Here is a 26,429-nt window from a genome sequence, read left to right on the forward strand (position 1 = left end):
CCTCTGCACCAAAGCACTCTGAAGTTTCTCTCCATTTAGATAAGAAGGTGCCTTTCCATTTTTCTGACCAAAACCATTTTTCAAGATCTCCACTAAGTTTGGTAGGTGCTCCTGTTCAGTGGCCCTTCTGATTAGTACGGCCACCCTAGACAGCCCTTGGAGAATATTTTCCATGCCACATTGAAAGATGGCACATGCGACAAGAGTCCAAAGGGCAGTTGTGTATATTCGTAGAGGCCCTTATGAGTATTAATTGTGACGTATTTTCTGAATATTTCAACTAGCTCAAGCTGGTGGTAGGCATGGTTTATATCCAGTTTTGTGAAGGTTTGACCACCTGCATACAAATCCTTTATATGTGGCATGGGGGACCGATCCAGTTGTGAGGCTTTGTTGACTAAATTTGAAACCTCCACAAAGGTGGACTGACTTGTCGGGCTTGAGAACAGGGGTCACTGCCACAGCCCATTCTGTGAACTGTACTGGCCGCATTATTCCGAGGCTTCCAACCACTCTATTTCTCCCTCGCCCTTCACAAGCAAAGAGTGGTCGAGCCATTAAATATTTTGGTACGGCTTCAGGATCCACATAGATCTTGGCCCTCGCTCCTTCTATTTTACTGAGGCCCTCTTGGAATACATCGGGGTATTTTGTTAATAATCTCATACAGTCCTCTGATCCATAATTTAAAATTTTCCAGTCAGTCTAATTGGATCTTCTGGAACCAATCCCTGCCCATGAGACTAGGTCCTGATCCTCACATGACTATGAGTGGGAGTCGTGCCGACTGCTGTCCATAAGCTACCGGGTGGTTCCCATAATCGTCAAGGGTTCTCCCATGTACGTGGCTAGCCTGGCCGGGGTGTCCCTTAGGTTTAAGGGCAGAATGCCCATTCAGTGACGCTGGAATATCTGTCCCCCAATGGCACAGTCGGCAGATCCCATATCCACATCCATCTCAAAGAATTGACTGTTACAAGCAGCCTTATGCTTATCGGAGCGACCTTGGTAGTGACGATACAGTTTAACTGCATTGTTTCATCCTCTGAGAGCTGTTATACTTGCAAGGCATGGGCCTAAGCTGGGTTTGGCCTCGGCCTGGGCTGCACATGTCTTCTGATTCTGGCAGCCTTGCCTGGGTCATGACCTTCGACAGCACCTAGAGCTGCCCTGTGGCTGACACTTGTGATCCTCCAGGGGGGGATCTCCAGGGCACATCTGGGCTTATCCTGTCCTTTTTTGAAATACCAGGATGCCCATTTGGAAATCTGTGTTGATGGTGGGAGAGCCATGGGCCGCACGGTAGCGCAGTGGTTAACACTGTTGCTTCACGGTGCCAGGGACCTAGATTCGGTTCCCAGCTTGGGTCACTGTCTGTGTGAAGTTTGTTTGTTCTCCCCGTATCTACGTGGCTTTCCTTTGAGGTTTGGGTTGGGCTCTGTCAGTAATATTTTCTGGGTTGTAACACTATTAATCCCACACACTAGCCTATTGTGTCGCATCTTGCCAAGGGGCGGGCCAGATTTGCAGTACTCTGCCAACCTCTGTAATCTAGCAAGAAATTCCATAATAGGTTCCCCCAGGGTCCTCACAGCTGTGTTAAAATGGTAGAGTTGGAGGATTATGAATAGCTTTGGGTCGTAATAGTTTCTCACCAGGTCCACTAGCTCCTCGAATGTTTTAGTGTCAGGGGCCAGTGGATATGTTAAGCTTTGGATAATGTTAAACACCAGGGCCCCACATGTTATTAGGAGGACTACCTTTTGCCTCTCATTCCCTTCAATGTCATTAGCCCGAAAAATAGTCCATGCGCTTGGTATACAGGCCTCAGTCCTCTACATTTGCATCATACGGCTCACGTCTTCCAAAGAAAGGCAATTCTGGGTTGTTTTTCTTCTTACAGAATTGTATTCTGAGATCTAAAAAAAAGGCTGCTCAGAATGCCATGCTTGATCCTCGTCGCCAATGTAATAATTCCAGGAGGCACAGGCTTTATTCTCCAATGCAAATAAGGCTGCAGCCATGGTGTACAAAACAAATGACCCAGCCTGGGGCTATTGGGAACTGTCAGTCCGGGTCTGGGTGGTCCATATTTAAGGCCCCATTGGTGAGCACCTATTGGGTGGGCCTCCATCCGCTCAACACGGGAACTCATATTCTACAAAGCCCACATGGAGATCAGCAGTCTCCTGTGGTCTTCGTAAGGGTTATAACAATAGGCATAACGAATCCTCATTCTCACATCCTACTTCCCCTCATCCCATACTTCCTTCCAATTTACAAGTTGTAGCCACAGCCAAAACCTCACCCTTGTGGATTTTTCAGATACCTGGCTAGGCAATAGGGGAACATCAACAAGAGATTGGTAATGAAGGCACAGCATCGTCACTTATTTTCACATTCACAGTCACCAGTTTAAATACTGAGGGGTGCATGTTGATGGAATAGCTTATGCTTTGGGACAGAACATGCCAAATGTTGAGTGCTGAATGCTGAATTTCAACCTTGAGGACAGGATTCTCATGATGCAGTTGTCAATTCCCAATGTCAATGTGGAACTCAACACACATTCTCTACCTTTAGTATTCTGTAGGAGACAAGTACCTGAGGAATCTTAGCTTTGGATCCTATGCTTAAATTATGAAGGAAGACTGCCTCTCTCTACTGCAGTGAACAAACTACAGGTTCAGTTAGGGCGCTCAAGAGTTACAAGTTAGCGAGGGAGGACCTAAAGAGAGAGCTAAGAAGAGCCAGGAGGGAACATGAGAAGTCTTTGGCACATAGGATCAAGGATAACCCTAAAACTTTCTATATGTATGTCAGGAATAAAAGAATGACTAGAGTAAGAGTAGGGCCAGTCAAGGACAGTAGTGGGAAGTTGTGCGTGGAGTCAGAGGAGATAGGAGAGGTGCTAAATGAATATTTTTCATCGGTATTCACACAGGAAAAAGACAATGTTGTCGAGGAGAATACTGAGATTCAGGCTACTAGACTAGAAGGGCATGAGGTTCATAAGGAGGAGGTGTTAGCAATTCTGGAAAGTGTGAAAATAGGTAAGTCCCCTGGGACGGATGGGATTTATCCTAGGATTCTCTGGGAAGCTAGGGAGGAGATTGCTGAGCCTTTGCCTTTGATCTTTAAGTCATCTTTGTCTACAGGAATAGTGCCAGAAGACTGGAGGATAGCAAATGTTGTCCCCTTGTTCAAGAAGGGGAGTAGAGACAACCCCGGTAACGATAGACCAGTGAGCCTTACTTCTGTTGTGGGCAAAATTTTGGAAAGGTTTATAAGAGATAGGATGTATAATCATCTGGAAAGGAATAATTTGATTAGAGATAGTCAACACGGTTTTGTGAAGGGTAGGTCGTGCCACACAAACCTTATTGAGTTCTTTGAGAAGGTAACCAAACAGGTTGATGAGGGTAAAGCAGTTGATGCGGTGTATATGGATTTCAGTAAAGCATTTGTTAAGGTTCCCCATGGTAGGCTACTGCAGAAAATACGGAGGCATGGGATTCAGGCAGATTTAGCAGTTTGGATCAGAAATTGGCTAGCTGGAAGAAGACAAAGGGTGGTGGTTGATGGGAAGTGTTCAGACTGGAGTCCAGTTACTAGTGGTGTACCACAAGGATCTCTTTTGGGGCCACTGCTGTTTGTCATTTTTATAAATGACCTGGAGGAGGGCGTAGAAGGATGGGTGAGTAAATTTGCAGATGACACTAAAGTCGGTGGAGTTGTGGACAGTGCAGAAGGATGTTACAAGTTACAGAGGGACATAGATAAGCTGCAGTGCTGGGTTGAGAGGTGGCAAATGGAGTTTAATGCAGAAAAGGGTCTCACAAATTTGATTGAGTTTTTTGAGGGGGTGACCAAGAAGGTATTTGAGGGCAGTGCAGTAGACGTTGTCTACATGGACTTTAGCAAAGCCTTTGACAAGGTACCGCATGGTAGGTTGTTGCAGAAGGTTAAAGCTCACGGGATCCAGGGTGAGGTTGCCAATTGGATTCAAAATTGGCTGGACGACAGAAGGCAGAGGGTGGTTGTAGAGGGTTGTTTTTCAAACTGGAGGCCTGTGACCAGTGGTGTGCCTCAGGGATCGGTGCTGGGTCCACTGTTATTTGTGATTTATATTAATGATTTGGATGAGAATTTAGGAGGCATGGTTAGTAAGTTTGCAGATGACACCAAGATTGGTGGCACAGTGGATAGGGAAGAAGGTTATCTAGGATTGCAACGGGATCTTGATCAATTAGGCCAGTGGGCCGACGAATGGCAGATGGAGTTTAATTTAGATAAATGTGAGGTGATGCATTTTGGCAGATCGAATCAGGCCAGGACCTACTCAGTTAATGGTATGGCGTTGGGGAGAGTTATAGAACAAAGAGATCTAGGAGTACAGGTTCGTAGCTCCTTGAAAGTGGAGTCGCAGGTGGACAGGGTGGTGAAGAAGGCATTCGGCATGCTTGGTTTCATTGGTCAGAACATTGAATACAGGAGTTGGGACGTCTTGTTGAAGTTGTACAAGACATTGGTACGGCCACACTTGGAATACTGTGTGCAGTTCTGGTCACCCTATTATAGGAAGGATATTATTAAACTGGAAAGAGTGCAGAAACGATTTACTAGGATGTTGCCGGGACTTGATGGTTTGAGTTATAAGGAGAGGCTGGATAGACTGGGACTTTTTTCCTTGGAGCGTAGGAGGCTTAGGGGTGATCTTATAGAGGTCTATAAAATAATGAGGGGCATAGATAAGGTAGATAGTCAACATCTTTTCCCAAAGGTAGGGGAGTCTAAAACTAGAGGGCATAGGTTTAAGGTGAGAGGGGAGAGATTCAGAAGGGCCCAGAGGGGCAATTTCTTCACTCAGAGGGTAGTGAGTGTCTGGAATGGGCTGCCGGAGGTAGTAGTAGAGGCGGGTACAATTGTGTCTTTTAAAAAACATTTAGATAGTTACATGGGTAAGATGGGTATAGAGGGTTATGGGCCAAGTGCGGGCAACTGGGACTAGCTTAATGGTAAAAACTGGGCGGCATGGACTGGTTGGGCCGAAGGGCCTGTTTCCATGCTGTAAACTTCTATGATTCTATGATTCTAAGTGTGAGGTGATTCGTTTTGGAAGGAATAACAGGAAGACAGAGTACTGGGCTAATGGTAAGATTCTTGGCAGTGTGGATGAGCAGAGAGATCTCGGTGTACATGTACATAGATCCCTGAAAGTTGCCACCCAGGTTGAGAGGGTTGTTAAGAAGGCATACGGTGTGTTAGCTTTTATTGGTAGAGGGATTGCGTTTCGGAGCCATGAGGTCATGTTGCAGCTGTACAAAACTCTGGTGCGGCCGCATTTGGAGTATTGCGTGCAACTCTGGTCGCCGCATTATAGGAAGGATGTGGAAGCATTGGAAAGGGTGCAGAGGAGATTTACCAGAATGTTGCCTGGTATGGAGGGAAGATCTTATGAGGAAAGGCTGAGGGACCTGGGGCTGTTTTCGTTAGAGAGAAGAAGGTTAAGAGGTGACTTAATTGAGGCATACAAGATGATCAGAGGATTGGATAGGGTGGACAGTGAGAGCCTTTTTCCTCGGATGGTGATGTCTAGCACGAGGGGACATAGCTTTAAATTGAGGGGAGATAGATATAGGACAGACGTCAGAGGTAGGTTCTTTACTCAGAGTAGTAAGGGCGTGGAATGCCCTGCCTGCAACAGCAGTGGACTCGCCAACACTAAGGGCATTCAAATGGTCATTGGATAGACATATGGACGATAAGGGAATAGTGTAGATGGGCTTTAGAGTGGTTTCACAGGTCGGCGCAACATCGAGGGCCGAAGGGCCTGTACTGCGCTGTAATGTTCTATGTTCTATGTTCTAAAACAACAATCAGGTACCTCATCAGTGCATATGTGATTGACTACAAGTAGCACGCGGAGTAAGTCTTGTAATATTATGTCAACTGTCAAACCACATTTTAAATTTTGGGAAAACTCGAATTAAAGTCTCCTGATTTAGATTAACATCCGTATGAGTCATGAACGGAGGACTTATTGAATTTACATTGAAAGCAGACTTCACAGACAATGCTGTCCTCCAAAACACAACATGATGATTCATGTTTTCTATGAATGGAAAGCAACACAGTGTTTGGAACAAGACTCAGCTCACAGAACCAAAGGCAAGAATCTTTTTACTGCCTTTCCTGATTCTCATCATGAAAGTAGGAAAATGTCAATTCCTTTTATGAGATGGCTATTACACTGAAATGCCACATCAATATCTGTTAATTTAAAAAGGAATAATATGCAGTGACATGTTTTCAAAATACATCGTAGTACGATTATTCTAGATATTTTCAGTGATCAATTAGTAATCATATCTAAATTGTAATTTCCTGATTTTCCAAATGAGCAGCTGTGTGCTAATCTACATTATATTGTGTTGTAACTTACATGAATAAATATAACTTTAAAAAGCTATAGCTAGCCATGTTTCGACTGCACAGATTCAAATTCCAAAGCACGAACATATTGCAAAGCGAAATATCGACTGCACATGCAGCCTTGTTCTAAATTGTGTGCTCGCTGCATCTTTTTCTGTTAAACTTTGCTTTTCATTGTATGATAATACTTATTGTGTCAATAGAACAATGCAATAAATGAGTTAGTCCATTTTTAAAATAGCAATATGAATGAATCTTGTAATTTGTATTTTAGGTTTGTCACTGTGTTTTAGCTCCCATCCAACTGTTTTTCTTCCTCCTACAACAAAGCCGTTTGTCATATACAAAATGGTAAGCATGTTTGCTAATCCCAGCAAGAAGAAGCAATGATTCAGCTGTTGCCTCAGCCTTACAATGTGCTTGGTTTAATACGGGAAAGGAAGCATGGTTGTTACATCAGCTGCCTGCCTGCCAAACAATCTAATTTACGTTTCGGGAGCAGTGAGTTCAATCTTGCTTGTATCCTGCGTCAAAGATGTGAACAACAATAGATGTAGCTGTACTATTGACCAATGTTTTTTGTAACAGCATAAACACCAAAGCTTTGTCTGATTTCAGATGGAATTAAAGTGTGTTTTTCCACCTTTAAGACACTCCTTAAAACCTACTCCCTTGACCAAGCTGTTGACCATCTGCCTTAATATTAATTCATGTGGCTCAGTGTCAAATTTTGTTTAATAGTGCTCCTGCGAAGTGCATTGGAACATTTTTTGTTAACGGTATTACATAAATAGAAATTGTTCTTGTTGCTCGCTTTGTTGGAAAACCTGGATATTGCTCTATTTCAATTTCATGTTTGTATAAAATGGCTAACTTCCATAGCATTGACCTGCATAGTGTGTTTTTGTGAATTCATAGCCTGGATCATTTTACAATGTATATTTTTCACGAACGCTAGCAAACCTGTATGTATCTTATAAATGGGATGATCTCCGTTTCTTTCCTTCTCCCGAGACTAGGCCCAGAGCCTGCCACCAAGAAGACTATGTGGTATTATCATAACTATCAGCATTGCAAGGGTTAATATATGTTGAGAGTAACCACTAGAGGTAGCTACAAATATAACTATCTAAGTCAGTGATGCTAGACCTTAGGGGAGGAGTGTATGAATGAGATGGCGAGTGAAGGTTGTAAGAGCAGATAATGTGAGTGTTAGATTATAGTTTATACCAGTGAGATTATCAGTATTTGAGTGTAGTTAGATGTTATTGATCAGTTGTGTACTCTTGTGTGCTATAAATGATATAGGGCGTCATTCTCCGACCCCCCAGCGGGTCGGAGAATGGCCGTTGGCCGCCGTGAATCCCACCCCCGCCGGTTGCCGAAGTCTCCGGTACCGGAGATTGGGCGGGGGCGGGAATCAGGCCGCGCCAGTTGGCGGGACCCCCCCGCTCAATTCTCCGGCCCGGATGGGCCGAAGTCCCGCCGAGAAATTGCCTATCCCGCCGGCGTAAATTAAAGTAGGTATTTACCGGTGGGACAAGGCGGCCTGGGCGGGCTCCGGGGTCCTGGGGGGGGGCGCGGGGCGATCTGGCCCCGGGGGGTGCCCCCACGGTGGCCTGGCCCGCGATCGGGGCCCACCAATCCGTGGGCGGGCCTGTGCCGTGGGGGCACTCTTTCCCTTCTGCCTCCGCAACGGCCTCCACCATGGCGGAGGCGGAAGAGACTCTCCCCACTGCGCATGCGCGGGAAACTGTCAGCGCCGCTAACGCTCCAGCACATGCGCCGCCCGGGGATGTCATTTCCGCGCCAGCTGGCGGGGCAACAAAGGCCGTTTCCGCCAGCTGGCGGGGCGGAAATCCCTCCGGCGTCGGCCTAGCCCCTCAATGTTGGGGCTCGGCCCCCAAAGATGCGGAGCATTCCGCACCTTTGGGGCGGCGCGATGCCCGTCTGATTGGCGCCATTATGCCACTATGCCAACCATCCTGAAATAAGCAACACAAAGCAAACCACAGACTACGGCAGTCTCCAGTTCTTCTGAATCGCCTGCTACTGTCACTGGTGCATCTCAAGGGTAGTGGGCAGAAGTGGGTTGCGTGGCGATGCCTGTAGCACTGGTGCCCTCCGGCTCCAGGCCGCCCTCCAGTAGATGTCTGGGTGGGGCTTGGGGGGAGGGGAGGGGGGGGGCGCAGGGCAGGGTGTAGAGCTGATTGACACAGCCCTCGTCCTAGGAGAATCTGAAGATGATGTGGGTCTCCCCGTCTTGACATGTCACAGACAATCGCCGCAACCTCCATCCTCCGGCTCCTCCTCAGGGTCGTCCTCTCCCCTCCTGATCCGCCTCCTCAGATGAGCCGCATATCCCGACTCATCCTCCAGCATGTCACCCCGCTGCTGTGTTAGATTGTGGAGGGTGCAGAAGACCACCACAAAGCGGGAGACCCTCTGAGGGGTGTACTGCAGGGCACCATCAGAGACTTCCAGGCATCGGAACCACATCTAGAACAGCCTGATGCATCGCTCAATGACAGCACGGGTGGAAACGTAGGCCTCATTGTATCGGTGTCTGCCTAGGTCTCAGGCCTCCACTCCACTCAGCGGGTATCCCTTGTCACCCACGAGCCAACCTGTCACCCTGGTGTGGCCCTCAAAGACACCGGGCTCTCCGAGTGCCCCAGGATGTAGCTGTCATGCGCGGTCCCAGGTAAAAGGGCACACACATGCATGATGCTGAGGCGATGGTCACACACGATCTGAACATTCAGGGAGTGGAACCCCTTCCTGTTAATATAAGGCATTCCCTCATGCCCCGGTGCTCACAAGGTGAGAAATAGGAAAGGAGCAGTCACCTTGTTAGGAGTTTTCTATAGGCCCCCCAATAGTAGCAGAGATGTGGAGGAACAGATTGGGAAACAGATTTTGGAAAAGTGCAGAAGTCATAGGGTAGTAGTCATGGGCGACTTTAACTTCCCAAATATTGAGTGGAAACTCTTTAGATCAAATAGTTTGGATGGGGTGGTGTTTGTGCAGTGTGTCCAGGAAGCTTTTCTAACACAGTATGTAGATTGTCCGACCAGAGGAGGGGCAATATTGGATTTAGTACTGGGTAATGAACCAGGGCAAGTGGTAGATTTGTTAGTGGGGGAGCATTTTGGAGATAGTGACCACAATTCTGTGACTTTCACTTTAGTAATGGAGAGGGATAGGTACGTGCAACAGGGCAAGGTTTACAATTGGGGGAAGGGTAAATACGATGTTGTCAGACAAGAATTGAAGTGCATAAGTTGGGAACATAGGCTGGTAGGGAAGGACAAAAGTGAAATGTGGAACTTGTTCAAGGAACAGGTGCTACGTGTCCTTGATAGGTATGTCCCTGTCAGGCAGGGAAGAGATGGTCGAGTGAGGGAACCATGGTTGACAAGAGAGGTTGAATGTCTTGTTAAGAGAAAAAAGGTGACTTATGTAAGGCTGAGGAAACAAGGTTCAGACAGGGCATTGGAGGGATACAAGATAGCCAGGAGGGAACTGAAGAAAGGGATTAGGAGAGCTAAGAGAGGGCATGAACAATCTTTGGCGGGTAGGATCAAGGAAAACCCCAAGGCCTTTTACACATATGTGAGAAATATGAGAATGACTAGAGCGAGGGTAGGTCCGATCAAGGACAGTAGCGGGAGATTGTGTATTGAGTCTGAAGAGATAGGAGAGGTCTTGAATGAGTACTTTTCTTCTGTATTTACAAATGAGAGGGGCGATATTGTTGGAGAGGACAGTGTGAAACAGATTGGTAAGCTCGAGGAAATACCTGTTAGGAAGGAAGATGTGTTGGGCATTTTGAAAAACTTGAGGATAGACAAGTCCCCCGGGCCTGACGGGATATATCCAAGGATTCTATGGGAAGCAAGAGATGAAATTGCAGAGCCGTTGGCAATTATCTTTTCGTCCTCACTGTCAACAGGGGTGGTACCAGGGGATTGGAGAGTGGCGAATGTCGTGCCCCTGTTCAAAAAAGGAACTAGGGATAACCCTGGGAATTATAGGCCAGTTAGTCTTACTTCGGTGGTAGGCAAAGTAATGGAAAGGGTACTGAAGGATAGGATTTCTGAGCATCTGGAAAGACACATCTTGATTAGGGATAGTCAGCACGGATTTGTGAGGGGTAGGTCTTGCCTTACAAATCTTATTGAATTCTTTGAGGAGGTGACCAAGCATGTGGATGAAGGTAAAGCAGTGGATGTAGTGTACATGGATTTTAGTAAGGCATTTGATAAAGTTCCCCATGGTAGGCTTCTGCACAAAGTAAGGAGGCATTGGATAGTGGGAAATTTGGCCAGTTGGATAACGAACTGGCTAACCGATAGAAGTCAGAGAGTGGTGGTGGATGGCAAATATTCAGCCTGGATCCCAGTTACCAGTGGTGTACCGCAGGGATCAGTTCTGGGTCCTCTGCTGTTTGTGATTTTCATTAATGACTTGGATGAGGGAGTTGAAGGGTGGGTCAGTAAATTTGCAGACGATACGAAGATTGGTGGAGTTGTGGATAGTAAGGAGGGCTGTTGTCGGCTGCAACGAGACATAGATAGGATGCAGAGCTGGGCTGAGAAGTGGCAGATGGAGTTTAACCCTGAAAAGTGTGAGGTTGTCCATTTTGGAAGGACAAATATGAATGCGGAATACAGGGTTAACGGTAGAGTTCTTGGCAATGTGGAGGAGCAGAGAGATCTTGGGGTCTATGTTCATACATCTTTGAAAGTTGCCACTCAAGTGGATCGAGCTGTGAAGAAGGCCTATGGTGTGCTCGCGTTCATTAACAGAGGGATTGAATTTAAGAGCAGTGAGGTAATGATGCAGCTGTACAAAACTTTGGTAAGGCCACATTTGGAGTACTGTGTACAGTTCTGGTCGCCTCATTTTAGGAAGGATGTGGAAGCTCTGGAAAAGGTGCAAAGAAGATTTACCAGGATGTTGCCTGGAATGGAGAGTAGGTCTTACGAGGAAAGGTTGAGGGTGCTAGGCCTTTTCTCATTAGAGCGGAGAAGGATGAGGGGCGACTTGATAGAGGTTTATAAGATGATCAGGGGAATAGATAGAGTAGACAGTCAGAGACTTTTTCCCCAGGTGGAACACACCATTACAAGGGGACATAAATTTAAGGTGAAAGGTGGAAGATATAGGAGGGATATCAGAGGTAGGTTCTTTACCCAGAGAGTAGTGGGGGCATGGAATGCACTGCCTGTGGAAGTAGTTGAGTCGGAAACATTAGGGACCTTCAAGCAGCTGTTGGATAGGTACATGGATTACGGGAAAATGATATAGTGTAGATTTATTTGTTCTTAAGGGCAGCACGGTAGCATTGTGGATAGCACAATTGCTTCACAGATCCATGGTCCCAGGTTCGATTCCGGCTTGGGTCATTGTCTGTGCGGAGTCTGCACGTCCTCCCCGTGTCTGCGTGGGTTTCCTCCGGGTGCTCCGGTTTCCTCCCACAGTCCAAAGATGTGCGGGTTAGGTGAATTGGCCAATGATAAATTGCCCTTAATGTCCAAATTTCCCTTGGTGTTGGTTGGAGGTGTTGAGTTTGGGTAGGGTGCTCTTTCCAAGAGCTGGTGCAGACTCAAAGGGCCGAATGGCCTCCTTCTGCACTGTAAATTCAATGATAATCTATGATTAATCTAGGACAAAGGTTCGGCACAACATCGTGGGCCGAGGGGCCTGTTCTGTGCTGAATTTTCTATGTGTGCCATCGACCTGGGAAATCCCGATGACGGTGGCAATTCCTGCAGCCAAGGGTTCTTAGTGGGCCTGGTCCAGGTCGAAGGTGATATAGTCTGATGCCTGGGCTAACCGAGCATCCGTCACTTCCAGGATGCACTTGTAGGTAGATGACTGTGATAAGCCGCACAAACCCCCGCTCGGAATGCATCAATAGACGTTGAGGGTTTAAGTATCCTTCACGGTCACCGGGGACGAGTGCCCGCCTTCTCCACAGGTGCTGAACTATATCCCTTTTGAGACACTGTCTTCTGCGGCATATGCTGCCTGTCAGCTTATGGAAGGATCAAAGACACCTGTACACCTTGGGCTGTCGCTGGCCTTCCCTTCTAGTCCCCTCCTCAGCCTGATGGATGGCCGGGTCTTCAGGGTGTGTGGCAGCCCTCTGCATGTGTTGTGCCACCGCTAGCCTGTTTTATCATTGCTGCCCTCTAGGGCATCTGTCCGCCTTGAGTGCCACAAGCACAGTGGGCAGCCTCCGCGGGATCCACACCAGCAAAAAATTATTTCTCCGGAAGGAATTGGAGCAGGAGAAAGAGCGGCAATCAGTTTGGGCTTCCATCCGAGACCCTCGAATCCCCCAAGCATCCATCACCCTCATCATGATTTTCATGTCTTCTCTCAGAGGGTCATCCAGTAAGCCAGTTGTGCTGGCAAACCTTGCTCTGCACACTCGCCCTCGGGCACAACAGGAGCCCCTAGACCCCAGACCTCTGCCGGGAACATTAGGGAGGCCGTGCTCAGCTGCCTTCCACTCATCCACACACTAACCCTTGGACTGGGAGAGGACCCTGAAGCCCTGCTCTTTAGTGTTTGTTTGTTGGCAGCCGCCTCGATGGTGCAGACACCACATGTTGCTGGACACTCAGTGCGCTAGTCAGCCTCTGAGACTTGGCACCTGTGCCTTCGAGGAGGCATTTGAAGTGCTCTCACCACTAACAAGGCTAATGCCCCATTTGAAATAGCCCTTCGGCTGTGAAGCTAGAGGCTGCCACAGTCAAAGGGAGTGAAATGGACTTTCAGGGGAGAAGCTGCCTCATGGCTCTGTTTTGTACACTAAATTGGAAAAACATTTTAAAAAGAAAATAAATAAGATAGTCACCCAAAACATTGAATAGGGAATTCAGAGGAAACCTTTCAACCAAAGTGTGGTTGGAATTTGGAAGGCAAAACCACAAGGAATAGTGGAAGTGAATGACATAGATGCATTTAAGGTGAAGTTTGACTATAAAAAGGGTAAAAGGAATAGAAAATCATACAGATAGGGATAGGTGAAATGGGATGGGAGGAAACTCATGTTAAGTATAAACACCAACACAAGGCATTGAGTCGAAAGCCGTGTGCGATATAATGTACGTGTTTGTATGTGTATGTGTCTGTGTTTGGAAAGATGTGTATGTGTGAGTAACTGATCAAGGTGTGAATGTCTGTGCGTGCGGATGCATATAGTTGGGGAGGCAGTGGCATAGTGGTATTGTTACAGGACTAATAATCCAGAGACCCAGGGTAACGCTTTGGGTACCTGGGTTCGAATCCCACCACAGCAGATGGTGGAATTTGAATTCAATAAAAATCTGGAATGAATGATGACCATGAAACCATTGTCGATTGTTGTAAAAACCTATCTGGCTCACTAATATCCAGACAGAGAGGATCTTCATCACACAGGAAGAATATCTGTGAGCCATACCTGGTCTGGCCTACATGTGATTCCAGACCAACAGCACCCTTAAATGTGGGCAATAAATGCTGGTTTCGCCAGCGACGTCCACATCCCAGGAACAAATGTTTTTAAAAAAGCTGTGTGTGCCTGCATGTCTCATACAATCGTAGAATCTCTACATTGCAGAAGGAGGCCATTCGGCCCATCGAGTCTGCACCGACCCTTGTAAAGAGTACCCTATCTAGGCCCAGGCCCGAACCCTATCCCCTTATCCCATAACTCAGTAACCCCACCTAACCTTTGGACAAAAGTGATTTAGCATGGCCAATCCACCTAACATGGTAGCACTGTGGCTTCACAGCGCCAGGGTCCCGGGTACGATTCCTGGCTTGGGTCACTGTCTGTGCGGAGTCTGCACATTCTCCCCCTGTCCGTGTGGGTTTCTTCCAGGTGCTTCGGTTTCCTCCCACAAGTCCCAAAGTTAGGTGAATTGGATATTCTGAATTCTCCCACAGTGTACCCGAACAGGCGCCAGAGTGTCGCGACTGTGGTGATAGACATCACTGTAAGTAGACAAAAGGGTTAATGTACATACACTACAACTAGCTAGACACTAGAGGGAGCACCAGAGACATGACACACAGACAGTCAACCAATAGGTCAGTAAGATAGGACACGACCAATGAGCATTCAAGATACACACAGAGGTGACACTACCACAGGAGGGCATTACACCAATCCATATATAAGGACACAGCACACATGCTCAGTCTCTTTCCAGTGGAGAAACTTAGACAGGGTTGATTTGAAACACATCACACCCACCACGTGGATTGTAGCAGACTGGTTAGTTAGTCTGAGTAGCTATAGCAGGATTAACAGGAGAGTCGAATCCAAGTAGGAGAATCGTTAACAGTAATAAATATGTTAAAGCTATCTCCAAGTCTGAACCTTCCTTTGTCAGAGTGCACATCAAGGAAGCAGCTTATGCTACGTCAAGAGCATAACAAAACATGGTACCAGTGAGTAATCCATATAGTTACAACTCAGCAAACAGTGACAACCAGGCAAGATGGTCGAGATTCCGGTTCCACAGCGGCTCAGGTTCCACGGCAATCTCAGTGCAAACTGGTGGGCATTCAGGCAAAGGTTTGAGATCTTCCTGGTAGCAGCCGACCTACAAGACGTGGCCGATGCTGAAAAGGCAGAGCTTCTGCTCACCATCGCGGCTGCCAGAGCAGAAGAAATCTTCAAAACATTCAAGTTCTCCAAGGGCAAAACAGGAGTGACTTCCAGGCAGTCCTGAACAAATTCGAACAATACTATGAGGGAAACACAAACAAACCAACAGAAAACGGTAAGAGAGGTGCCAATGCTCACCATGAGGCCGAGGAGCTGGAGCAACGAATGACAAATTTGATTGGCAGCCATCTTGGAAAAGGTACCGCACATGCGTAGTTGAGCGAAATGAGCAAAGTAAAAGAACAGCGATCTGCGCATGCGCAAATGCTTCCTACGCACTACGTCACACGCTTCATGACGTCAGAGGCTCCGGACCACGCTCACTTAAAGGGGAAATGTCCCAAAACAAGAAAAAAAAATGTTAAAGCCTCAAAACAAGATTCTTTCACCTGGAACGACAGCACAATTTCTGAAATTCAACCAGTAGCTGAAAGTAACCTCCGCAGAGCCCTGCAACAAGCAGTTAGCACCGCCCAAAGAGTTGATACAGTCCTTGAAGACTATGATTCAGACCTTGAATTCTTCTTTGGACATCGCGAGCCCAATGCCAGCTCCGACACAAAAGGTGATGATATGGTCCTAGAAGACTATGACTCAGACGATGATTTCATCATTGGAGATGGCGACCCCAGTACCAAATCCGAACCGCAATGAGATGTGTTCTACAGTGAAGAATCCGACACAGACACGGATGTGTTCTTCGGATTTGAGGATCTTCAGCCCAGCATATATGACATCCCGACTCGTGAGTGCAGGATTATGCTGCGGCCTGACGCCAAGAGACAGAGAGTGGTACAAGCCCACAGAGAGCGGCCTGCTGCCACACAGAGAGTGGTCCATGCACCGCGACGGGTTCCCAACTCCACACAGAGAGTGGGCCACGCACTCCACGATGGAAGGAACGCAAGACTCCAAAGTGCAGTCCTTGCCTGAACAAGACCATGAGGGTCTAGCAACCAGCAGCAGACGATGCAAGTCTGCCATGGTCAAGTGAACAACAGAAAGACTATGACAGTCTGCCATGCTCAAGTGTACAGCAAGCAGACTATGACAGTCTACCACGCTCCAGTGAACAGCAAGAAGACTATGACAGTCCACCCAGATTATTTGAGCCATCAGAAGAAGACTCTGAAAGTCTACCCAGCTCAAGTGAATGACAAGAAGACACTGAGGCTCTATCCACTGTATGTGAGACAAGTGACGACGGCATCCCACTTCCCATACAAGATGTGCAAAGTGACAGACCTCAGCTAGAATGTACAGAGGCACTCGACAATCACAGTGAGACTACTGGTGACTCCGGTGACACCATGTCACTTCAAACCTCATTCGCTCGAGCCTCTCCACAAGCAAATGCATTCCTGACTGTTTTGACTCTGGACGGGGAGCATCACGAAACTTAGAAGATTCAAGTGAACTTCAAATGGCTCCGGACGTGGAGCATCAAGAGACCTCAGAAGATGAAAATGAAGATGAAATTACTCCGGACGGGGAGCATCAAGGCGCCAAAACTGACTTAGGTGAAACAGACCAGACTCCTGACGGGGAGCATCCACAAGCCAAAGCTGATTCAAGTAAGCCGGACATGACTCATGACGGGGAGCGCCACGGACTCAGTGATGGCACGCTCAAGGAAACAGCAGATGCCACACAGGACGCTGACACGAGTAACTGTGTGAAGGACTCGTATTATCCACAGAGCGTGGTCCTTGAGCGCAGCAAACATGACAACAAAACCAACCAACACAACAACAACATCAAAGACAATAGCAAGAAGCATACCAAAGGCAACAACGTCGACAACAAGCACGATAAAAACAACACCAATGGAACAACTCTGCAAATGAGGGACACTGTTACTGCTCAGCTCAGTACAATGACATACCATGGCAGGAGGATGCATTTTACCAATTCACGTTTGCGACACTTCCAACAGGCAACATGGCTTTCAGGGCAGATGCCATCAAGAATTGCTACCATAAGCATCGAAAAAAAAAAGCAACAGACTCCAAATCAGTCAATGAAGTGATTTGAACACTTGAATACCTCCTAATGACCAAACACCAGGACGCTGATGGCGTTCACAAGGGAATGACAATGTCACCATTGACACTTCTATACCAGACCATATAAATTCATGAACTATTGGACTCATAACTTTTATTTTGTATTGTCTTATCCTCAAAGTCATCGCAACTATTATTTGGTCTTGCATACTTTGTATAGTCATCACAGTCATCATAACTTGTACAGAGTATCACTCATCTACCTAGTTTGTTCAATTTTCTTTAACACTGTACAGAAAATATGTAACACAAAAAAAGGGGGGAATGTGGTGATATACATCATTGTCAGTACACAAAGGGTTAATGTACATACACTACACCTAGCTAGACTCTAGAGGGAGCACCAGAGACATGATACAGACAGTCAACCAATAGGTCAGTAAGATAGGACACGACCAATGGGCATTCAAGAAATACACAGAGGTGACACTACCACAGGATTGCATTACACCAACCCATATATAAGGACACAGCACACATGCTCAGTCTCTTTCCAGTGGAGACACTTCGTGAGTACACAGGGTTGATTTGAAACACATCACACCCACCACGTGGATTGTAGCAGACTGGTTAGTTAGTCTGAGTAGCTATAGCAGGATTAACAGGAGAGTCGAATCCAAGTAGGAGAATCGTTAACAGTAATAAACGTGTTAACGCTATCTCCAAGTCTGAACCTTCCTTTGTCAGAGTGCACATCAAGGAAGCAGCTTATGCTTCAAGAACACAACAAAACAGCGAGTAGGGGATTTTCACAGTAACTTCATTGCAGTGTTAATGTATGCTTACTTATGACAATAATAACGATTATTAGATTATTATTATTCTGCATATGTCAGGTAGGGAAAACTATGGATGGGTTTTAAAATGAATAGGGCAATAATGAAATTAATTCAGTGCAGCACAGTGGCACAGTGGGTTAGCCCTCACGGCGCCGATGTCCCAGGTTCGATCCCGGCTCTGGGTCACTGTCCGTGTGGAGTTTGCACATTCTCCCCGTGTTTGCGTGGGTGTCGCCCCTACAACCCAAAGATGTGCAGGCTAGGTGGATTGGCCACACTAAATTGCCCCTTAATTGGAAAAAATGAATTGGGTACATCTAAATTAAAAAATAAATAATGAAATTAATTTACCTGAGCACAGAATTCCATTTCAACCGGATGAAAACAATGATAATATTTGTGTGGCACTTACTCTGCAAAGATTCATAGAATTCCTACAGTGCAGAAGGAGATCATTCAGCTCTTCGGGTCTGCACCAACCCTCTAAAAGGCCAACCTACCCACTCCCCCGCTCCATCCCCGTAACCCCACCTAACCTTTGGACACTAAGGGGCAATTTATCATGGCCAATCCACCTAACTTGCACATCTTTGGACTGTAGAAGGAAATTGGAGCACCTGGAGGCAACCCACGCAGACAGGGGGAGAATGTGCAAACTCCACACAGACAGTGACCCAAGGCCGGAATTAAACTTGGATCTCTGGTGCTGTGAAGCAGCAGTGCTAACCACTGTGGCACCATGCCGCCCCCGTACAATGGAATTCAAACCAGGTTCAGAAAGGGAAGGCTGTAATAGGGGTCCTGAAGATGATAATTCTGTAGCCCAGGGTTTCAGGAGTGAGATACATGAGTTGATCACTGACCTACATGACTCCCAGTTTGAGCTTGATTTCAAAATTCCCAGGCTTATTTTCAAATCGTTCCCTGGCCTTGTCCTCTCTCTACCATCTTTCCCTGTACCTTCCTCCACGCCTACAACTCCTGAGATCCCAGCACTCCTCGAATTCTGGCCTCTTGTACATTCCAAATTTTCAGCATTTCACCTAATATTAGCAGGTGTGCCTTCAGCTGCCTCTCAAACTTAAGCTCTGGAATTCCTCCCTGTGCTTCTCTGCTTCTCCTTTAATATGATCCTTAAAATCTACCTCTTGCTTCTGGTCATCTGTCAACATTTCCCTTTGAAGGCTCACTTCCTGTGAAGTGCCTTAGGTTGATTTACTATGTTAAAGGCAATTTGTAAATGTGAGATGTTAATCTGAAGATGGAAAAAGGCTACCATAGCAACGGACCACATGAGGAATGGAACATTTAGTTTTGGATTAGTCAAACGAATGTCTGCACACCGTGGCCTTAATGTGAGAAAGCAGGTTAAGTGGGTGATAGAGTCAACATCAGAGGCAAATATAAAGACTTCAAATTTGCTGAAGCTGATTTGGAAGAAGCTATGACACATCTGGAACATCACATCCAATAGGCAGTAACACAGTAGTGCATCACTCCAAAATCAATGAGGTGAGTTATGTTGACGGCCACCAGGGAGGAATTAGATCTTCATAAAATTATCAGGCTTGTTTTTAATGAGACACCCCTGAAGCTGAACGATGTTCCCTGTAAAAAGAACGGCAAGTTAGAGGAGCCCTGATTCAATAGCGTGCACATTAAGTGCAGTGAGTCACTGATGGAGTGTGGCAGAACATAAACAGGGGAAAAAATGCCTCAGTGAATACAAATTGCCTCATTACCACCACTGACATCCAGAGTCAGCCAAGTCAGAATAAATCGGCAGTTCGTGCCACAGCCTACAGAGGTCTAGCCTTAAATTAGTCTTGTGACTACTGAAAACCATCTTAGAGATAAAAGAAGCAGGTCTGTAACTCTCCTAGTGCAGATTTATTTGTATTTCCCAGTTTCGTGGAGCAAAATGAAATCAAATACACAAATAATGCATGGCAGATTATTTAGAGTGTGCATGAGGCCTAAAATGCATACATAATTATCTCTCAAATTCATCTGCCCTACATTTTATATCTTGCTGACTAAATACAGAACTCTTAGCGGCATAAGCACAGTCATTAATTTATAAAGCAAATATAGTTGTAAAATAAAACTTTAAAGGGTATGGTTATTAACAGAGTACGTACTCAAAAAACATTGGAATATTTCCTGTTTGCTATTGGACCTTACATTTTCTAAGTGCTATTTTATAATAAATGCCTAATAGATTTTGAAGCATTGAAATGCTGCACAGAACTTTAATACTGCACATGTTACATGTTGCCATATTGTTGCAGGTTAAATATCATAACCATTTTCGGACCAATGCTCCATTTAATTGCAACAGTGCATCCACAGAATAAATTGGGGGGAAAAAATGTAAGTTTACTTTGGATGAAGCAACTGGTCCTGGTTCATATTTAAACTTAAAATGTGCCTCTTGGTTAATGCTCCAGCTAGCAAACGGAAAACATTGCACATGAAATCCCAAAGTGCTTTATAGTCAATGAATTACTATTGAAGTGCCAGCAAACGCAGTTGCCAGCTTTCCACAGACAGAAATGTTTCTGGGTACGGTTTAACCACCGCGTTGCACCTGGTGGTGATCTGGGCGTGCCAGTTAGATAGCAAGAAAGGCCAAAATCGAGAATCACATAGGGTCGTGAATCGGTTTGTTATCTAACTGGCCCAATCCCGACGGCGAGTTCCGGATCTCGCCCATGGTGGGTATATATTAACCCAATTTTGCAATTTCAATCTCAATAGCGGGCTTGAAGTCAAAAGTAACTGAGAATTAACTGGTTCCCCAGCGAGAAATTACATAGGCGTCGTTTAGTGATCCTTTATAAAATGTGAAACTGTCGCAATGGCCACTGTGGGGAACTGAGGTGAGTAGCCATTTCCATTTTAAGGCATGCAGTTTATGGCACTGGAGCTGTTGCCCCAGTACTCGGGAGGGAGGGGGGAGGGAGAGGAGAAGGACCCCCTCAAGGAGGTCGAACTTGCTCGGGAGTTGCCCCTGTGTGGGGGCGAGAGGAGCTTTTCGGCTGTGAGACTAAGCCATCCTTAAATATTGTGGATGCCCATAACAGGGGCAACTACAGCTGCTGCCTGTCTGTCCTAGCAAACACTACAAGGACAGAGCTCGGTTCTTGGTTATATGCTGAAGGTCACTTTAACTCCCTTTGACTGTGAGCTGCTTCAAGTTTCACTGCTCCAGGCTATTGTTAATAAGAATTTGCCTTGTTAGTTGTGAGAGCACTTCACAGCTCCCAAATGGATTCTCATATGTACACGTGCCATGGACAGCATGATAGCACAGTGGTTAGCTCTGTTGAGTCACAGCACCAGGGTCCCAAGTTCGATTCCCGGCTTGGGTCACTGTCTGTGCAGAGTCTGCACGTTCTCCCCGTGTCTGCGTGGGTTTCCTCCGGGTGCTCCGGTTTCCTCCCACAGTGCAAAGATGTACAGGTTAGGTGGATTGGCCATGGTAAATCCACCTTAAAATCGCCCTTAGTATCCAAAAAGGTTGGGTTAGGTGAGGTTACTGGGTTACAGGGATAAGTTGGAGGTGTGGGCTTAAGTAGGGTGCAAACCCGATGGGCCAAATGGCCCCCTTCTGCAGTGTTAATTCTATGATTCTATGTCTCAGACGATGATTATTGCATCGCATTTCAATCAAAGGTTGAAGCCTGAATGATTTGCCTGACCTCTAAAAGCATCAGCACCATCGACAGAGCAGTCAACAATCAAGAGCTGAACTGGGGATATCTTTGTAACTGTAGAGTGAGTGTGTGGATCAGGGGAGGGTACCTGAGTACGGTCTCCCTAATGTTCCTGGCAGGTGTCTGGGGTCCAGGAGCTCCTGCTGTGGCTAGGGATGAGTGTGTAGAGCGAGATTTTCCAGCACAACTGGTTCACGGGATGGCACTCCGAGAGAACAGTAAGAAGTCTCACAATACCAGGTTAAAGTCCAACAGGTTTGTTTCAAATCACTAACTTTCTGAGCACTGCTCCTTCCTCAGGTGAATGAAGAGGTATGTTCCAGCAACATATATATGGACAAAGTCAAAGATGCAAGACAATGCTTAGAATGCGAGCATTCACAGGTAATTAAGTCTTTACAGATCCAGATATAGGGGTAACCCCAGGTTAAAGAGGTGTGAATTGTCTCAAGCCAGGACAGTTGGTAGGATTTCGCAAGCCCAGGCCAGATGGTGGGGGGTGAATGTAATGCGACATGAATCCAAGGACCCGGTTCCAGCCATACTGATGTGTGCGAAACTTGGTTTCTGCTCAGCGCTTTTGATTTGTCGTTCGTCCTGAAAGCCGCTTTGGAGAACGCTTACCTGAGAACAGAGGCTGAATGCCCTTGACTGCTGAAGTGTTCCCCAACTGGAGGGGAACATTCCTGCCTGGCAATTGTCGCGCGATGTCCGTTCATCCGTTGTCGCAGCGTCTGCATGGTCTCGTCAATCTCGACATCCTTTCCTGCAGCGTATGAGTTTTTTAACGTTGGCCGAGTCGCACGAGTATGTACCGCGTACCTGGTGGGTGGTGTACTCACGTGTAATGGTGGTATCCATGTCGATGATCTGGCACGTCTTGCAGAGATTGCCATGACAGGGTTGTGTGGTGTCGTGGTCGCTGTTCTGAAGGCTGGGTAGTTTGCTGCAAACAATGGTTTGTTTGAGGTTGCATGGTTGTTTGAAGGCAAATAGTGGGGGTGTTGGGATGATCTTGGCAAGATGTTCATCTTCATCGATGACGTGTTGAAGGCTGCGAAAAAGATGTCGTAGTTTCTCCGCTCCGGGAAAGTACTGGACGACGAAGGGTATTCTGTCGGTTGTGTGCCGTGTTTGTCTTCTGAGCAGGTCGGTGCGGTTTTTTGCTGTGGCGCGTTGGAACTGTCGATCGATGAGTCGAGCGCCATATCCCGTTCGTACGAGGGCATCTTTCAGCGTCTGTAGATGTCTGTTACGCTCCTCCTCGTCTGAGCAGATCCTGTGTATACGGAGCGCTTGTCCATAGGGGATGGCTTCTTTAATGTGTTTAGGGTGGAAGCTGGAGAAGTGGAGCATCGTGAGGTTATCCGTGGGCAAGTCCACGAATAACCTTACGATGTTAACCTCATACGCTGCAGGAAAGGATGTCCCGAAGCGTGGTACATTGGCGAGACCATGCAGACGCTGCGACAACGGATGAACGGACATCGCGCAACAATTGTCAGGCAGGAATGTTCCCTTCCAGTCGGGGAACACTTCAGCAGTCAAGGGCATTCAGCCTCTGATCTCCGGGTAAGCGTTCTGCAAGGTGGCCTTCAGGACGCGCGACAACGCAAAATCGCCGAGCAGAAACTTATAGCCAAGTTCCGCACACATGAGTACAGCCTCAACCGGGACCTGGGATTCATGTCGCATTACATTCATCCTCCACCATCTGGCCTGGGCTTGCGAAATCCTACCAACTGTCCTGGCTTGAGACAATACACACCTCTTTAACCTGGGGTTACCCCTATCTGTGGATCTGTAAAGATTAATTACCTGCATTCAAAGCATTCAAAGCATTGTCTTGCATCTTTTGACTTTGTTTATATTAATGTTTCTGGAACATAACTCTTCATTCACCTGAGGAAGGAGCTGTGTTCCGAAAGCTAGTGTTTGAAATAAACCTGTTGGACTTTAACCTGGTGTTGTAAGACTTCTTACTATGCTCATCCCAGTCCAACACCGACATCTCCACATCATGACTCTGAGAGAAGGCAGGACACATCAGGGTGGGGGAGGCTTGGCGGATTTGATGGTCCAAGGGTGGAAGCCCTAAATAATTGTCAGTCTCTCTCCTTCTCCAATCCCTTACAGAGACCAAAATGGATGGTAGTGTCTGTCGGCAGAGGATTCCCTTGCAGTGCTGGTGGCAGCCTAGATGACCAGAGAAGGCAGCAGGATTGATGCTGGACTGAGACGGCACCCCATGTGCGGGGGGGGGCTGCTGCACATCCTGAAGACACGGCTGCCCAACAGGCCGAGGAGGAACCCAGAGGGAGACACCAGCATTGGCCCAAGGTGTACAGGCTTTGTTGGACTTTGGAGGAGATGACAGACAGCATGTGCTGCAGGAGAATCTATCTCAACAGGTGCGGCACTTGCGACACGTCCCCGTGGACCTGGCACCCCGTGGAGGAGGAAAACACCAGTTCCCAGTGGCCGTGAAGGTCACTGTAGCCCTGAACATCTATGCTACCGGTTCATTCCGGGGCTCGAGCGGGAAGATTAGTGGCATATCGCAAGCAACAGCCCACAGGTGCATCCGTGAGGTCACGGATGCCGTGTATGCTCAGGCAGCTGACTATACCAACTTTGAACTGGACCAAGCCCATCAAGATGCCTGGGGTGCAGGATTCTCCACCACTGACGGGATGCCTCTGGTCCAGGGGGTAATTGATGGCACGCATGTTGCCTTGTGTACACTGGGGCATCAGGGAATGCCCTTCATTAACAGGAAGGGGTTCCATTCCTTGAACATTCAATGAGTGCCCCTCGCACCACCTTCCCTCCCCCCACCCTTCCCCGACTACCCTGTTCCACCCTGCCAGGGTCTGTGTAACATCACTCCTGGGTGATGGGCCTGTGTCGACACCATCAGCGGGTCAATAAACAAGGCAGCAGAGTGATGATGATTCCGGTACTCCGCAGTTAATGTCAGAGTCTGACTCCTGTCTTTCTGCTGACAGCACACTCACATTTATTCTCTGAACGGGGTCTGCATCGGTGGTGTTTGAGCGTACCCTGTGGCCTTTGATGCCCTTGGCGAACGTCATTTGGAGGACTTGCAGTCGGAGGCTTACTGGTGTCATTGGCTTTGCCGTGCCACCCTGTTCTGCCCGCTGCCCATGAGATGTGCCGGTGTCAGGAGGGGGGATTCAGAAGAACTGGAGACTAAATCCTGGGGTCCAGCAGACCTCCGACTGCTCATCCCCTTGGATGTTCCTGCATCCACCTGATGTGCATCAACAACTGTGTGGTGTCCACCAGATTCTGCCCCAGAAGCCTGTCCATTAATGGTACCTACCGAGGTGTGTATCTCTGCGCTGGCGGGAGGTGGGGTGATAGGCATTAATTTGCAATACAAACAATGTTTTCCAAAGTAACTGACACACACTTCTACACACAGAAAAGTCATCACCCCCAACAAACCTTCTGCAGACTGATGGATGTCACGGCTATTGCATTTTCACTGCATAAGCAAAAAGTTGGAAGATTTTAACGAGGCAGTTACTACACTTTATCCAGCATCTCAGATCTCAAATCTCAGGTTTTAAATTTAACAATTGATCGAGCATTGATATTGATCCAACATCAATTTCTGCTTGTGGACGTGAGTTCCAAACTCCTCCCACCATTGGTGTGTAGATGTATTTCCTAATTTCATTCCAGAAAGTACTGGTTCTAATTTTAAAACTATACTCCCCAGCCCTCGATGCTCCTAAATTAATTGATCATCTACCTCATCACACTTCTTTCATTGATACACTTTCAAAGTATTTTGTTGATTGTAAAGCGCTTTGGGACATCCCACAGTCATAAAAAGGGCCATCAAAATTCAAGCCATTCATTACTATTTAGCATCTTGGTTCATGGAAAATGATTGCATGTTTGCCTCCAGTAGTCACAGTAATTCCCGGTATGTGAAACATTTTAAGATGTGGGGTGGGATTCTCCATATCAGAGACTAAGTGCATATAGAGACCACAAGTGATCTCTATAAGTGATTCACGGAAGATAAGAGCATGGGACGCCGAGGCTCGCCCATTTGCATTCATTTACATTCTCCCGCTGGTATGTGGCGTGGACCTTAATCATGCCGGCAGCAGGGGGCCGGAGCACCGCGATCGGGTTGGTGCCCAATGTCAATCCCGATTTTGCCCCGACGCCCGATTCTCCATCCCATCTGGGAAAGCGATCCGGGCAGAGAATCCCACTCTGTATGTTTCCAGGATGTTCCAGATATAGCTCTTTGGGCTAAACGGATCAAAGGATATAGGGGAAAGCGGAAACAGGTTACTGAGTTGAATGGTCAGCCATGATCATATTGAATGGCAGAGCAGGCTCGAAGGACCGAATGTCCTCCTCCTGTTCATATTTTCCATGTTTCTATGTTTGACCAGTGAAGTAACAACTGAGGATGTTAATCCAGGTCTGGAGAGGAGCAAACTACAGAGAGTTAACAAATTGTGAAGCCTTATTCAATGACTCTTTATAGATTTTAAACTGACTGATTTATAAATTAAAGACATCAGAACCAAAATATATCAAGGTGCATCATGTATCAAAAATGGTGTTGATTGTGAGCGGCACAGTCGCACAGTGGTTAGTCATGCTGCCTACAGTGCTGAGAACCCGGGTTCAACCCGGCCCCGGGTCACTGTCTGTGTGGAGTTTGCAATTCTCCCCGTGTCTGTGTGGGTTTCACTTCACAACC

The sequence above is a fragment of the Scyliorhinus torazame genome, chromosome 14 (genome assembly GCF_047496885.1).
Source record: "Scyliorhinus torazame isolate Kashiwa2021f chromosome 14, sScyTor2.1, whole genome shotgun sequence".
Classification (NCBI taxonomy): Eukaryota; Metazoa; Chordata; class Chondrichthyes; order Carcharhiniformes; family Scyliorhinidae; genus Scyliorhinus; species Scyliorhinus torazame.